The sequence below is a fragment of the Tamandua tetradactyla genome, chromosome X (genome assembly GCF_023851605.1).
Source record: "Tamandua tetradactyla isolate mTamTet1 chromosome X, mTamTet1.pri, whole genome shotgun sequence".
Classification (NCBI taxonomy): Eukaryota; Metazoa; Chordata; class Mammalia; order Pilosa; family Myrmecophagidae; genus Tamandua; species Tamandua tetradactyla.
The window spans coordinates 29,849,804-29,867,218 of NC_135353.1; the positions used below are offsets into that span (position 1 = coordinate 29,849,804).

The 17,415-nt window shown below is 36.9% G+C and overlaps 1 long non-coding RNA gene across 1 annotated transcript in view; it reads right to left on the reverse strand.

Moving 5' to 3' along the window:
* Window positions 1–6,142: 6,142 nt before the first annotated feature.
* LOC143670352 (uncharacterized) overlaps window positions 6,143–17,415 on the reverse strand; it is a 160,364-nt gene continuing 149,091 nt past the window's right edge. Inside the window, exon 3 of the long non-coding RNA XR_013169330.1 lies at window positions 6,143–6,657. This is a non-coding gene — a long non-coding RNA (uncharacterized LOC143670352). The remainder of the gene's footprint in view (window positions 6,658–17,415) is intronic.

A 17,415-nucleotide genomic window follows, 5' to 3' on the forward strand; every position in this document is an offset into this window, starting at 1 on the left:
GGTGCCCAATGGCTGGCAGAGAGCATGGTCAGATGCCAAGGATGACCAGGCTTGAGAGGTGGCCAAAGCAGACCCACCACAGATCGTTTCATCCAGACCTATTATTTAAAATGGAACCTTTGATAAGATTGTTTCCATAGAGACTGTTGCACTCAATTGTGGGTGTGAGTTTTGGATTAGATGGACATGTGACTCCACTCATTCAAGGTGGGTCTTGATTAGTTTACTGGAGTCCTTGAAAGAGTGCACACAAGGAAACATGAAAAAAATGCATTGACACAGACATTTGGAAATGCAGAAGACCTAGGATGTGCCAGGAGCTGGGAAGGCTGACAGAATCTTGACAATAACCCAGGGTCCAGCAGATGTCACTATGTGCCTTTCCATGAGGGGCTAAGCTCAGAGATGAAACCCAGAATTTTGCCCCAGAGAAGTTAAGTGAGGGCCGACAGACACTTAGAGAGGAAGCCACTGGAATCAGAAGCACAAAGCAATGGACCAGAAGCAAGAACCTCAGACTCCAGCTATGTGCCTTCTCAGGTGAAAGAGAAGTTCCAGATGCCATTCAGCCTTTCTTTGGAGTCAAGGTGTCTTTCTCTGGTTGCCTTAGTTTGGACATTTTTAAAGCCTTAGAAATGTAAAATTGTAACTTAATAAATCCCTTTTAAAGAAGCCATTCCATTTCTGGTATATTGCATTCAGTCAGTATTAGCAAACTGAAACAGTGTGTGAATATTTCTCAATAAAAATACTTTTTTAAAAGGGTTATTAAGCGTGATGTTGTGGAAGAGTATTTAGTGAAACTTGAGAAAATGCTTATATTTTTCAAGGTAAAATTTTTAGAAACCAATTTAAGAACAGCATGTAAAGTGTAGTGTCATTCTTGATTACATATATGTATCTGCTTAGACCGAGAAAGATGTTTAGAAAGAGCATTCCAATGTGTTTAAATATTACAATTTCACTTGAATCTTGGTGGTAGTTCTTTCAAGCTTTCTGTATCGTGATTATTTGCAGGCTTTATGGACACCAGAAGATCATGTCCTTAAAGCTAATCCATTCCTGTGGGTACAAACCTATTGTGGGTGGGAGCCTTTGATTAAGTTTTTTAGTTGAGGTGTGGGTCTTAATCCTCTTACTGGATTCATTTATAAGAGGATGAAATTCAGACATAGAAGGCAGAGAGAAAGCCACAGAAGTTGATAGAAAAAAACATAGAAACAGAAAGGAAGTCACTGAAGCCAGAAACTGGAAGCAATTAGGCCTGAAAGAAAGGGAAAGACCAGCAGATGCTGTCATGTTCCTTGCCATGTGACAGAGGAACTGGGTATCATCATGATGATGCCTTGATATGGACATTTTCATGGCCTCACAACTGTAAGCTTGCAAGCTAAGTACCCCCTATTGTAAAAGCCAGCTCATTTCTTATATATCTACATCTCAACAGCTTCAACAAATCAAAACATGCAATTTTGAAAAATCTTACAGTAAAAAGTGGAAAGGAAAGAAAGTAGATTACGACTAGAGTATTTGATGGAGGCTGTGTATCAAATCACAGTGTTTGGTGATTGGTGAGGAGACTGCATGCATTTCAACTGTTTTTGAGTACTTGTATTATTGTGAAACAATCAATGTCAGCCCGTTCAACTACCAGTGGCAGTAATTTAGCAATAACATGCCAACTCTCATTCCCAAATGAGCACATCATTCCTTGTGCTTACAGAGTACATATCAACTGAAGGCCCAGGCTTTGGAATTATCTCCTTCTCAGCACTACAAGCTAAAACAGGATTCAGTGGAGCTAGAGTACAGCAAATATAATCATAGCCTTAATTTGCCAAATTGCAATGGGCTTCAGAGAATCTGAATGGCCTACTTATGGGAAAAAAAATAACAATGATGACATTTATTACACTAGAACCCAAATGATATAATCACTTTTCAAAACAAAGTGTTTCAAACTAAAAAACAAACCATAGCTGCTATCCAATAGGCAAAAAAGCAATGCCTCCTTTTTCTTTTCCAAGTGTTTGAGTATTAGTGTAATTGACTGCCTTTTACTTAATTTACTGGATATTTATATATCTTCATTTGTGAATTGCTATCCAAAGTGATTCTCTGTTTTACTACTGGAATATTCATTTGCCATGGATTCGTTAGAGCTCTTTGCATGTTATTTGTACTAACCCTTTGTTATATGTGCTGATTATTTTTCCTTAGTTTGGCATTTACCTTGACTATGGTGTTTTTACTATTCATAAATGCATTTCATACTTATGTATTCAAATGTCAATCATTTTATAATTTCTGTCTTTTATGTCATGTTTGGAAAATCATTCTCCACTCCAAGTTTATAAAAATACTCACCTATAGATTCCATAAACTATAGAATGTGACATTTAATTAGACTGACATTATATAAATCAGTGTATAATTTTTAAATGTGGTGGAATACTGTTAAACCTTTTCCTGGAAAAATAGCCAGCAATGTGGCTCTATGATATTTATCAAGAGGAATATAGTCACCAGCAAGTTTCAGATCATTTGACAAGGTAATCTTTATTATCTTGCAAGGTTTTCCTTTACTTTAATTACTACTCTAGAAAATGAAACTAAGAATTCAATTGCAGTGACCAATTAGAAAAATGAGGTTTCCTGTGCTATATGATTCAAGAAACTCACTCAGGCTTAAGAATAATGACCAAAATGATCAGCCCTTACCCCCCAAAAATGATCAGAATATGATATCATCCAAATAGCAATGTAAGCTATCTCCTGGAAAAGTTTCCCCTGAGAGTCAACAAATAAAAAGACAAATACTACTTGATTAGAACTACAGAGGATGATATATTCTGGAAAAGGACTCTACAAATGCCCAATTGAAGAAAAAGAAAAATAATCTCCAAGATCAGATAGGAAACTTCCATCACAGTTCCACCAGACCAGACCCCTCCTCCTCACTCGTTCGCATGCAGCTTGGGAGTTGCAGAGAGAGGCAGCCCAGCCCAGACTGTCCAGACTATAGAGCTAGAACCCCACACATATCCAGGTACAGAGACCCAGGGAAGAACCAAAGAAACTGAGACTGTTGCATGCAAAAGGACCCCCAGGGCAAAAAAAAAAAAAAAAAAATAGTGTGTGAGAGGGAGACTATGGCAGAGCTGTTGGCAAGAACTGGGAATACTCTAGCTAATTCCCATTGACCGGAGCACCTACGTGCAGAAAGGACTTTTGGGGTTTGGCCCACCTTTCTGGATTGACTCCATTTGGGTCCACAGAGTAGATACCCTAATGGGGAAGAAGCTAGAGCTAAGAAGTCTTCACAGGAAAAAGGGGGGAATGAACTGCTGTAAGACAGGACGTGTCTAAGAACTGAAAATTGTTAGGAAAATGGGACACTGAGTGAAGGAGAGAATTTAAACAAACCGTGAGAGCTGGAGAGAAAATTCTGCACAAAAATGACCAGAACAGATCAAGATTCTTGGAAAAGGAACAGAAGAAAGGAAGTTGTCTCCTGGATGTGAAATAATTGCACAGAACTGCTACCTTAAAAATTGTACTGCCTATCCAGGACAAGGATCAGATGAAGGAGAGTTGAGAAAATCTGAACAATTAAATACGGGCTACTCTAAGATCCACAATACGTTGGACCAAGTGTCAAAGAAGAGCCTTAACACAAAGCAAATAAAAAACAAAATCCTACACAAGAGGGAGAAACAGACATTCAGAATTAACTCATCCAAATCATCAGATGCTTTGTCATCAGCAAAAAGTACAAGCTATACTAAGAAACAAAAACATATGACTCAGTCAAAGGAACAAATTAAAAATTTCAGAGGAGACACAGAATTTGGAACAACAACAAAAAAGGAAGTTCAAACAAATCTAAAGTTCAAGATGAAGGAAAATATGTATATAGAGCTAAAGGATATTAAGAAGACAATGTGAATTGTCATTCATTTTCATAAATGAAATCAGAAAAAAGATAGATGGTAAAGATCGAGATGGTATAATCTAGGAATGCCTAGAGTGTATAATAATAGTGAAATGTACAATGTACAAATTTAAGAAATGTTTTTGCCTGAGGAAGAACAAAGGAATGTCATTATTGCAGGGTGTTGAAAATAGATGATAATTAATACTTTAAAATGTCACCTTATGTGTGAGACTAAAGCAAAAAATGTTTATTTGTTACAAAATTTATATCTTGACTAGAGCATTTCCTAATATAACTCATGTAGATAGTTTGATTGAATGTCATAAGTACTTGGAATCTCAGGTAGCACATGAGATTTTGTTGGTTTGTCCAGAGTGATGCCCCGATGAATCCCAGAGTGATTTGATCAGTGACTGGAAAAGTATTTGCAAGCCCCCTTCGGGGAATGGTGAGAGTGGGGAGAAATTCAACTTCCCCAAGTTGAATTCTTGATATTCTCACAAGCAGTGTGGACAACCAAAGCTATAGGCTGAGCCCCCAGTCTTGGGGTTTGTTCACATGAAACTTAACCCCACAAAGGATAGGTCAAGCCTACTTAAAATTTAGGCCTAAGAGTCACCCCCAAGAGAGCCTATTTTCTTGCTCAGATGTGACCTCTCTCTCCAGCCAACACAATGAGCAGTCTCACCACCCTTCCCCTCTCTGCGTGGGACATGACTCCCAGGGGTGTCGACCTTCCTGGCAACGTGGGACAGAGATCCTGGAATGAGCTGAGACTCAGCATCAAGGGACTGAGAAAAACCCTAGAATGAGCTGAGAATTAACATCAAGGGATTGAGAGAACCTTCTCTACCAAAAGGGGGAAGAGTGAAATGAGACTAAGTGTCAATGGCTGAGAGATTCCAAACAGAGTCGAGAGGTTATCCTGGAGGTTATTCTTAGGCATTAAGTAGATATCACCTTGTTGTTCAAGATGTAGTGGAGAGGCTGGAGGGAACTGCCTGGAAATGTGGAGCTGTGTTCCAGTAGCCATGTTTCTTGATGATGATTGAACAATGATATAGCTTTTACAATGAGACTCTGGAAATGTGAAAACCTTGTGTCTGATGCTCCTTTTAGCTACTATATCAGCAGAAGAGTAGAACATATGGAATAAAAATAAATAATAGGGGGAACAAATGTTAAAATAAATTTAGTTTGAAATGCTAGTGGTAAATGAAAGCGAGGGGTAAGGGGTATGGTATGTATAATCTTTTTTTTCTCTGTTATCGTTTTATTTCTTTTTCTGTTGTCTTTTTATTTCTTTAAAAAAAAGAAGACAATGTGAGAGCATAAAGAAGAATTTGAAAGAAAATTATGACAGAACTATGGAGAGGAAAGGCAAAATAATGGAGATTAGTAATACACTAACTATTTATGCACAGGATATTTAAAGAAACAGAATAAAGAATCAGTGAACTAGAAGACAGGACATTCGAAAATATACAGTCAGAAGAACAGATAGAGAAAAGAATAGAAAAAATTTGAGCAATGTCTCAGGTAATTGAGTAATAGAATGAAGCACACAGACATATATATCATGGATGTCCTAGAAGGAAAAGAGAAAGGAAAGGGGGCAGAAAGAATATTTGTTGAGATAATGGCAGAAAATCTTCCAACCCATCAAAGACAGAAATATACACATCCAAGAAATGCAATGTACCCCAGACAGAATAAATCCTAATTAGGCCTACTCCAGACACACTTAATGAGAATGTCAAATGCAAAAGGCAAAGAAAGAATTCTGAAAGCAACATGAGAAAAGCAATTCATCACATACAAGGGATTTTTAATAATACTAACTGCTGATTTCTCATTAGAACCACACAAGAATGAGCACTGAGCTGGGAGAAAGAATGCCTGGTTTCTAGTCTTTCTAGCTTGCTGTGAGTCCTTGGCAATACAATTCACCTTTAAACCTTATTTCCCTCATCTGCAAGTTTGAAGTGCTTGCTTTTTAAAAAAAAAGTATAGAGAAGTTGCAGATTTACAGAACGATCATGCATAAAATACTGGATTCTTTTATACCACTGTACCATCACTTGCATTGGTGTGGAGAATTCTTACAATTGATAACACATTTTTTTTCATAATTCTACTATATATTTTAACAGTAGTGACATTTGTTGCCATTGAAAGATTATTAAAGCAATACTACTAACTATTGCTCATAGCTTACATAGGGATATTTTCCCCCATATTCCAGTCCTGTTATTTTATTATTACTTTTTTCATGCATGTCTTTTATTTTGTTACTCATCTGCCCACAAACTGGATAAAGGGAGTGTTTGTCACAGGGTTTTTGCAGTCACACGGTCACATGATAAAACCTATATAGTTTTAAAACCATTATCAAAGATTAAAGCTACTGGATTATAGTACAACAATTTCAGGTATTTAATTATGGCTATTCTAATACATTAGAAATTAAAAAGAAATGTCAGTATTTACAATCATTTGTCAAATCTTAATTTCTCGATTACATCTCCTCTTTCTCATTTGATCATTCACTCAATCTCCAGGGATTTCTGGGCAATGACCATTTTAACTTTTTCATGCTGGAAAGATGTGTTGACTTTATGGGGTAGAGGAATGAAATTGGTTGATATTCTTGGAGTGACTGGTGAGTCTGAGTTTTAGGGCTTTTTCTGGCATAGGACCAATCTGGAGATCTTAACATTCTGAAAAACAAAACAAAAACAAAACAATCATACTGAGTAAAGTTTTATAGAGTCTTAAATAGAGCCCAGAGCATTTTTTCAGTGTTTCAGAAATACCGTTGGTTGGGACTTTGGTATACGGTGGCAATTTGCAGTAGCTGGCTGAATCTTGCATAACAATATACTGCAGAATCATCTCTAGACTCTATTTAAAATCTTTTAACAACTGATTATTTATTTATTTATTTATTTTTTACCATTTTGTTCAAGAAGGCATTTTCAATCCAACAATGCCAGAACCAAGATCATTCCTGGTAGTTATGCCCCCCGTTTCCCGGGAGAATTACCAGCCTGGAAGTTATGTCCCATGCTGGGGGGAGGGGAGTTATGTGCTGTGTATTATCAATCTCAGCCCTTGCACTCATTGTGGGCTGGGGTACTTTGTGCATCTGGTCAAAGAAGCTCCCAAACAGTTCCAAGCTATTTATTAGCTGCCCTAGAGGAAGAACTAAATCTCATACCTCCCCACACCACCATCTTGCCCCACTTTTGAGCTTGCCTTTTTAAGTCGTCATCTCTCAGTTTTAACAGTCTCTATTTTAAGTTCACTGACAGTTGCAAAAGTTAATTTTTTTTTCACAGAAAGAGGCTTAGGGAGAATCTGGAAGGTTTTGCCATGCATATTAAGTGGAATAAACACACACAATATGTGGATTATTTACTTTCATGTCCAAACATGACTTTATGGGTGGCACAAAATTTTCCCTATAAATTAGAGGCTGATTAATTGATTGCTACAGACTTTGACAGTGCTATGCAAAACAAGCCAAGGAAATTCCCAAAGGCTTGTCTCTCTTTTGCTAAAAGAGCACAAAGTACACACTGTACCCTATGCCAGTGGGCATGTGTCCAACTTACTTATGAAAAGTCATAAGGTGATCTTTAGATAGAATCTAGAAAGTAATGTCAAGTCAGACAAAACCAATACTTTAAACCAGACTTTAATGTTTTCATACTTAATTTCAAGATGTTGAAATCTCATTCGTATATGAACAAACATGCATTAATATAAGAGACTGATTGATATTCTAGAGTTTCTATTACAATGAGCAAAAATAGGATGAGAAGATTGACTTACTTGCTTACTTACTTCACATAGAAAACAATGTTGTGGTAGGGTTAAAGTTTGGCCAGGGACCAAATAGAACTACGAAAGTGAAATTGTCTCCATTAATTTTCCAGTATTTCCACATTGTACTTCTGCCCAAGGCACAAAACCTTAAGATGAATAATTAATTTACAGGGCAAAGAGCAATTTTTGCTATTTCAAATAATATCAGATCATTAGCTTTAAACTTGAAGACTTACATGTTAAGCTCTAAATAAACTCTTCCTTATAAATCAAACTATCAGAATATGTGACTGTCAACAAAATAATCACTCTAAAAAAACTCTGGGCTATAGAATTTGGTCAGATGTTACTTTCACTTTTACTTCCAGTACATTGAGAACATTGTCTTTTTTCATGGGGGCAAACTTGAGATAATGAGGATGTCTCTAGCAAACCTGGGTGTCTCTGTATCTGTAGAAGGAGAGAGAGAACTATAGCCTTTTGAAAGTTAAGTTCTAAAATAAAAAGATACCTGTCTCTAATTTTGTTGAAATGGAGAGCAAAATTGATATAGATTAGGTATTTCATGAGTTTCAAGAAACTGTCTTGCTTCTTGATTTCTTTTTTTTTTAATTTTTTAATTAACTAAAAAAATTAACAGACAAAACATTGATATCATTCCATTCTACATATACAATCAATAATTCTTAATATCATCACATAGTTGCATATTCATCATTTCTAGAACATTTGCATCGATTTAGAAAAAAATAAAAAAGACAACAGAAAAAGAAATAAAACGATAACAGAAAAAAAAAGATTATACATGCCATACCCCTTACCCCTCGCTTTCATTTACCACTAGCACTTTAAACTAAATTTATTTTTAACATTTGTTCCCCCTATTATTTATTTATTCATTTATTTAATTAAAAAAATTAACACAACATTTAGAAATCATTCCATTCTACATATGCAATCAGTAATTCTTAATATCATCACATAGATGCATGATCATCATTTCTTAGTACATTTGCATCGATTTAGGAAAAGAACTAGCAAAACAACAGAAAAAGATATAGAATGATAATATAGATAAAAAATAAAAATAATAATAATAAAAAATAAAAATATATATATATATAAAAAAACACAAACAAAAAAAAACTATAGCTCAGATGCAGCTTCATTCAGTGTTTTAACAAAATTACATTACAATTAGGTAGTATTGTGCTGTCCATTTTTGAGTTTTTGTATCTAGTCCTGTTGCACAGTCTGTATCCCTTCAGCTCCAATTACCCATTATCTTACCCTGTTTCTAACTCCTGCTGGTCTCTGTTACCAATGACATATTCCAAGTTTATTCTCGAATGTCGGTTCACATCAGTGAGACCATACAGTATTTGTCCTTTAGTTTTTGGCTAGACTCACTCAGCATAATGTTCTCTAGGTCCATCCATGTTATTACATGCTTCATAAATTTAGTCTGTCTTAAAGCTGCATAATATTCCATCATATGTATATACCACAGTTTGTTTAGCCACTCTTCTGTTGATGGACATTTTGGCTGTTTCCATCTCTTTGCAATTGTAAATAATGCTGCTATAAACATTGGTGTGCAAATGTCCGTTTGTGTCTTTGCCCTTAAGTCCTTTGAGTAGATACCTAGCAATGGTATTGCTGGGTCGTATGGCAATTCTATATTCAGTTTTTTGAGGAACTGCCAAACTGCCTTCCACAGTGGTTGCACCCTTTGACATTCCCACCAACAGTGGATAAGTGTGCCTCTTTCTTCGCATCCTCTCCAGCACTTGTCATTTTCTGTTTTGTTGATAATGGCCATTCTGGTGGGTGTGAGATGATATCTCATTGTGGTTTTGATTTGCATTTCTCTAATGGCCAGGGACATTGAGCATCTCTTCATGTGCCTTTTGGCCATTTGTATTTCCTCTTCTCAGAGGTGTCTGTTCAAGTCTTTTCCCCATTTTGTAATTGGGTTGGCTGTCTTTTTGTTGTTGAGTTGAACAATCTCTTTATAAATTCTGGATGCTAGACCTTTATCTGATATGTCATTTCCAAATATTGTCTCCCATTGTGTAGGCTGTCTTTCTACTTTCTTGATGAAGTTCTTTGATGCACAAAAGTGTTTAACTTTGTGGAGCTCCCATTTATTTATTTCTTTCTTCAGTGCTCTTGCTTTAGGTTTAAGGTCCATAAAACCGCCTCCAATTGTAAGTTTCATAAGATATCTCCCTACATTTTCCTCTAACTGTTTTATGGTCTTAGACCTAATGTTTAGATCTTTGATCCATTTTGAGTTAACTTTTGTATAGGGTGTGAGATACGGGTCCTCTTTCATTCTTTTGCATATGGATATCCAGTTCTCTAGGCACCATTTATTGAAGAGACTGTTCTGTCCCAGGTGATTTGGCTTGACTGCCTTATCAAAGATCAAATGTCCATAGATGAGAGGGTCTATATCTGAGCACTCTATTCGATTCCATTGGTCGATATATCTATCTTTATGCCAGTACCATGCTGTTTTGACCACTGTGGCTTCATAATATGCCTTAAAGTCAGGCAGCGCGAGACCTCCAGCTTCGTTTTTTTTCCCTCAAGATGTTTTTAGCAATTCGGGGCACCCTGCCCTTCCAGATAAATTTGCTTATTGGTTTTTCTATTTCTGAAAAATAAGTTGTTGGGATTTTGATTGGTATTGCATTGAATCTGTAAATCGATTTAGGTAGGATTGACATCTTAACTATATTTAGTCTTCCAATCCATGAACACGGTATGCCCTTCCATCTATTTAGGTCTTCTGTGATTTCTTTTAACAGTTTTTTGTAGTTTTCTTTGTATAGGTTTTTTGTCTCTTTAGTTAAATTTATTCCTAAGTATTTTATTCTTTTAGTTGCAATTGTATGGAATTCGTTTCTTGATTTCCCCCTCAGCTTGTTCATTGCTGGTGTATAGAAATGCTACAGATTTTTGAATGTTGATCTTGTAACCTGCTACTTTGCTGTACTCATTTATTGGCTCTAGCTTCTTGATTTCTTAGTATACACTAGTATAGTTGGGATGGACAAGTTCATATGCCAACTTGGCTAGGCTATAGTGTCCAGTTGCTTGGTTAAACAAGCTACTCTGGGGATATTTCCTGGATTAAATCTTTACTCAGTTAATTGCATCTATGTGAGATTGTATCTACAATCAATAATCAATTCCCAGACTTGAGACCATTTACAGACCCAGAGACCCTTTGAATGAGAGAGGATTGGATACCCTTGGGAAGGACCCTAAACAATGTAAAAAAATGTGTATTGTTAATCATCTTCCCAGCTTTCCCCTAAGGGATCCACAACATTTTATCTGGGTGACTGTGCTTTGGGAAAAATAGAATGATAAAATATTCAGGGATTATTAGACACTAATTTTGAACTGACATTAATTCTAGGAGACCCAAAACATCACTATGGTCCACCAGACAAAGTATGATTAATGGAGGTCAGGTGATCAATGGAAGTTTAGCTCAGGTCCATCTCCCAAGTGGGTCCAGTTGATCCCTGAACCCATTCTTCTGGTTATATCCCCAGTTCTGGGATGCAAACTTGGAATAGACATATTAAGAACTGATAGAATCCCCACATTGACTCCTTGACTTGTGGAGTGAGGGCTATTATGGTAGGAATTTCTAAGTGGAAGCCATTAGAATTACATCTAGGAGAATAGTAAATCAAAAGTAATACCAGGCAGGCCATGGTGGCTCAGCAGGTAGAGTTCTTCCCAGCCATGCCAGAGATCCGGGTTCAATTCCTGGTGCCTTCCCATGCAAAAAAAAAAAAAGTAGTGCCACATTCCTGGAGAAATTGCAGAGATGGGTGTCATCAAGGATTTGAAAGATGTGGGGTGGTATTCCCATCACACCCCATTCAACTCTCCTATTTGGCCTGTGCAAAAAACAAATGGATCTTGAATGATGATGGTGGATTATTGGTAAACTTAACCAGATGCTTAAGTTTCTCTTTCCCGGCCTGTAACTATGGCCTCTTGTAAATTTCCCTACAATTAGTTCACTGAGGAGAAGACTCAGACTTGGTTCACAGATGGTTCTGTATGATATGCAGGTACCACCCTAAAAAGGACAGCTGCAGCACTCCTGCCCCTCTCTAGATATCCCTGAAGGACACTGGGCAGAACTTCAAGCAATGCAACTATTTGTTCATTTTGCTTGGAAGGAAGAATGGCTGGAGGTTTGTCTGTACTCTGATTCATGGGCTATAGCCAATGATTTGGCTGGATGGTCAAGGAGTTGTAAAGAACATGATTGGAAAATTGGTGACAAAGAGTTCCGGAGCATAGGTATGTGGAGATACCTTTCTGAATGGGGGAAAAACATGAGGATAATTTTGTCCCATGTGAATGCTTACCAGAGGGTGACTTCATCAGCAGAAAATTTTAATAAGCAATTAGACAGGCTGACCCATTCTACGGAAATAGTCTCCCTCCTTCCCCAGTTATGCAAGGCCTTGATATCATGGCCTTCCAGTCACCAAGACTGACCTGGCTACAGACACAGCTGAGTGTCAATCTGCCAATAGCAGAGAACAACACTTGGTCTCTGATATGACACCATACCCTGAGGTGATCAACCTACTACCTGGTGGCAGGTTGATTACATGATATCATTCCTATCATGGAAGGGGCAACATTTTGTTCTAATTGGAATAGACATATACTCAAGATATGGATTGGTCTCCCCTGCATGCAAGCCTTATTCCAAAACAGCCATCTGTGGATTTAAAGACTGGCTTATTCATGGTAATGGTATTACATACAACATTGCTTCTGATCAAGGAACCCACATCATAGCAAATGAAGTGTGGGAATGGGTATATGCTTGTGGAATTCACTGTTTTTACCATGTTCCTCATCATCCTGAAGTAGCTGGATTGTTAGAACAGTGGAATGGCCTTTTGAAGACTCAATTACAGTGCCAACTGCATGGCAATACCTTGAAAGGCAAGAGGAATGTTTTCCAGGAGGCTGTATATGCTCTAAATTTCCACTCTATTGTGCTGCTTTTTCCCATAGCCAGGATTCATGAGCAAGCAATCAAAGGATGGAAATGGGAGTGGTGCCATTCATGGTTAGGAAAAACAAAGATGTAGAAAATAAGTTTAACATTTAGGAAGGGTTTGATACAACATACAAGTATAACCATAATGCGTTACCCCTTGTGATCCATTAGAAAAAATTTTGCTTTCTGTCTCCACAACCCTAAGTTCTACTTGTCTACAGGACTTATTTCCAAAAGAAGGAGTGTTTCCACTATGAGATACAGCAATGATTCCATTGAATAGGAAGTTGAGACTGCCTCTAAGCCCCTTTTGACTCCTCAAACCTTTCAAACAATGGAGGAAGAAGGGAATTACCATACTGGCTGGGTGATTGATCTTGTTTAGAATAAGGAAATAGGTCTACTACAACATAATGAAAGTAAAGATGTGTTTGCCTTGAATATAGGAGATCCCTTAAGGCATCTCTTAGTACTGCCGTGCCCTGTTATAAAAGTCAATGGAAAACTTCAGCAGCCCAATCCAAGTAGGACTACTGATGGCCCTGATCATTCAGGAATGAAAATTTGTGTCACCTACCAGGAAATGAACCATTGCCAGTTGAGATGCTTCTCAGGGTAAAGGAAATATGGAATGGGTATTGAAGAAGGCAGATATATATATATATATATATATATATATATATACAAGCTTTGTCCATTTGACCAAGGGTAGAAATGAGGATTACAATGGTTATGAGTATTTCTTCTTTGTTTTAAAAATATGTTTGTATATACACATAAATCAAATATCTTTGTTTTTTTCTCTACCTGATCCCCTTATATAACATAAGTCATGCTAAGCTTATGTCATAATCTTTAAGTTACAAGATATCAAGTTTAGAGTGAATATTACCCATGGGCTTGCATAAATCTGGAAAACATGTTAGTGTGTTTCTGGTTTTATGCCAGACAGTCAAACTATGTTAGGTGAAAACATGACTGCTTTTTTATTGAGAGATTAATTATGGTTTGAGGAAGTGTGTATGGGTGCCATGTTGCCGAGGCATGGATAGTGATGGTTAAATACATGCGTCAATTTGGCTAGGATATAGTGTCCAGTTGTTGTTTAGTCAAACAAGCACTGGTCTATTTGCTACCATGAGGGTATTTCCTGGATTTAAAACATTCATCAGTTGATTGCATCTGTGGTTTATTATATCTACAATCAACAAAGTATATTGTATTCAACAATGAGAGAAAACTCATCCAATCAATTGAAGACCTTAAAGGGAGAACCTAATGATTTCAAAACTCAGAAAACAGGATTTCTATCTCTACTACAGCTAACCAGCTTCCCCTGGAGAATGGATTGAAAACTTCATTGGCGTTCCCAACTTGCCTCTTTCTCCACCTGCTTCAGTTTTGACCATTTTTCAAGTCGCATTTCAAAGAACAACTATTTGATGAATGCTTTTCTGCTAACCCCTGCCAGATATTATCTCTATCACCTTTTGTAGAGCATCCAAATTGCTCCATATCTTTCTTAGCAGAGTTTACCTTTATCTTACATTATGGTTATATTTGTATGTTGTCTTAAACCCTTGCTAAATGTTAAACTTATTTTCTACATCTTTGCTTTTCCTAACCATGAACAACAGAAGTTTAGTGAATACACACTGTATTGAAATTGAGGGTTCTGAGCATCTGATGCTATTGTCCTGTTTGTGCTGCATCCACTTTCCTATATAATCTTTGGTTCTTGGGTTGACATTGGTGACTTCCTTCCATAATTAAATTTGAACATGTCTCTACCTTGATTAAAATTCATCATTGACACCGTTCATTTTTGTGAACAGAAATGTGCTTAAAATCTATAATTGATGTGTTCATTTTTGAGAAGAGAAATTCTCAAAGTATAGTGCATGAACCCCTGAGCACTCCCAAGACCCTTTCAGAGGTTCCACCAGATCAAATCTGTATTAAAAATTATTCTAAGACATTTTTATCCTTTTTCACTTTTTGGCATTTGCACTGATGATGCAAAAGCAATGGAGAGTAAAACTGCTGGTGCCTTTGCGTGAATCAAGTCAGTGGCAGCAAACCATGCTAGTAGTTGTATCTTTTGCTGCTATGTACCTGGAGGGAAAAAAAAAAGTCAGTTTCACTTAAAAAGATCCTTGATGAAGCAGACAGTAAAAATGATCAATTTTATTAAAACTTGATCCTTGAGAACATGCCTTTTTAACACTCAATGTTATGAAATGGAAAGTACACTTAAAACAATTCTGCTAAATAATGAAGAATTATGGCTGCCTTGAGGAAAAGCACCAGCATGATTGTTTGAGTTACAAGCTGAACTAGTTCACTTATTTCCATGGAACACCACTTTGACATGAAAGAATAACTGGCAGAAAAGTATGGTTATGCAGGCTTGGGAATGTTGCAGATATTTTCTTAGAAATGAAATAAATGAGCCTGTCACCTCAAGGAAAACAACTGAAAGTATTATTGACAATGATAAAATCTATGCTCACGAATATGTGTTTTTCAAATTTTCAAATTTTGCAAAACTTATATCTGCAACCATGACCTTTATGGATTTCCAATACATAAGACTTTTCTGATAAGATTAGTAGTGATATTAATTAATACAATTTTTGGTAGTGTATAATATAATATGTCAACATTTGGGAGTTCTGCATAATTCACTTTACAAGTAGTTTTCAAATGACTAAGGTATGATGGTACAAAATCGTGCCTGGGTAAAAGATGCAACATAGACAAATGAATTTTAAAGTAATAGAATAGAAAAAAGTTTATTAATATGGTTTCAGATTTCACATCTAACTAACTAACTTTTTAGTAACTACCACTCACTGAGTTTTGTTATAGTATCAGAGAAAAATGCCTATAATTTTCTGAGATGGTTATTAAAATACTTCTCCCTTTCCTACCTTTATGTCTGTCTGAGACTAAATTTTGTCATATATGTCAACCAAAAGGACATATTGCAACGGACTGAATGCAGAAGTAAGCCTTAGAATCCAGCTGTCTTCTATTTAGCCAGATATTAAAGAGATTTGCAAAAATGCAAAACAATTCCACTCCTCTCACTAATTTTTTGTTTGGGAAAATATAGCTAGTTTTCATGAAAAAGTGTTTTTTTTAAATGTCAATATGTAATTGTTTTTTAAATGAAGTAAAAAGTAAATAAATCTAAATGTCCCAGCTTTAAATTTTAATACTAATATCAGTAGATATATCCCATAGAATGAAAGCTTTTGGGGATTCTCACTAATTTTTAAGAGTGTGAAATCATTTTAAGGCCCAAAAGTTTGAAAACGGCTGTATTAGATAAAAATTCAAACTTTTTACCATTGCCCACAAAATCCCTCATGATCTAACTTCTGCCGCTCTCCAGCTTGGTGTTGTGCTGCTGTCTGTTTCTCACTAAGGTCCGGTCACAATGGCTCTCTTCCGAGGACACTCACACCTGCTAACCTCTCTGCTTAGAACAGTTTAGCTCCTTCACCTCTTCACCTTTCCCCTTACTGACACTTATTCTACCTCCACATTTCAAATCTGAATTAGTTTTCTATTCTTGTGAAATAAATCATCACAAATTTAGCAACTTAGAACATCACACATTTATTATTTCAAAATTTTGTAAGTCAGAAGTCCAGGTGGATTCTAGGGATCTATATGCTCTGGATTTCACAATGCCAAAAATGAGGTGTCACCAGTGACTTTTTTCTGGGAAGCATCTTTTTTCCAGGTTCATGCAGATTGTTGGCAGAATTAATTTCCATGTGTTTATGGGACTGAGGTCTCTGTTTCCTTGCTGGCTACTGGTCAGGAGTCATTCGCAGGTTCTAGAGGACACCCACATTTCTTGCCGCACTGTCCTCTCTATCGTCAAGTCAACAACAGTGTGCCAAGTCCCTCCTATGATTTGAATCTCTCCAACTTCTCTTTCTACCACATCTCTTCTGCCTTCAGCCAGAGAAAGTTCCTGCTTTCAAGGGCTCATATGATTAGATTGGGCCTTCCTAGATAATCCAGGAAAACCTCCTTATGTTAAGATTGGTAACCTTAACTACCTCTACAAAGTCCCTGTTGCCATTGAATGTAATGCATTCAAAGGCTCTGGATATTAGGGTGTGGGCATCTTTGATCGGGCTGTCTGCCCACCATCAACTCCAAAGCTTTCTCTGTCTCCCCAACTACCTGAAGTTTCCCCTCAACTCCTATAATTGTCATCATAACATGTATAGAACCAGGCTGGTGGTTTTCCCAAATCTTTTCTTTCTCTTGGATACATGTCTTCCTGGTCAGACACCATTTTTTTTCCTGATTGGCTTCATACAGATATGGTCATATAACTAAGTGCTTTCCAATTGGGTGTGAGTGGACGTGATGTTTGCACTTTTTCTCTCACTTGCTTAGAAATAAATAAATGGATTCCTCTCGTCTTTCCTTCCAAGGATCCACTATGCAACCATGTCGAAAAGGGCAATGCTTTGGGAGATGATGGACTAACAAGATTGGAGAAATGTGGGCTCTAAACAACCTCTCTTATAAGCAGTTATCCTACAAACCTGAACCTCTCACC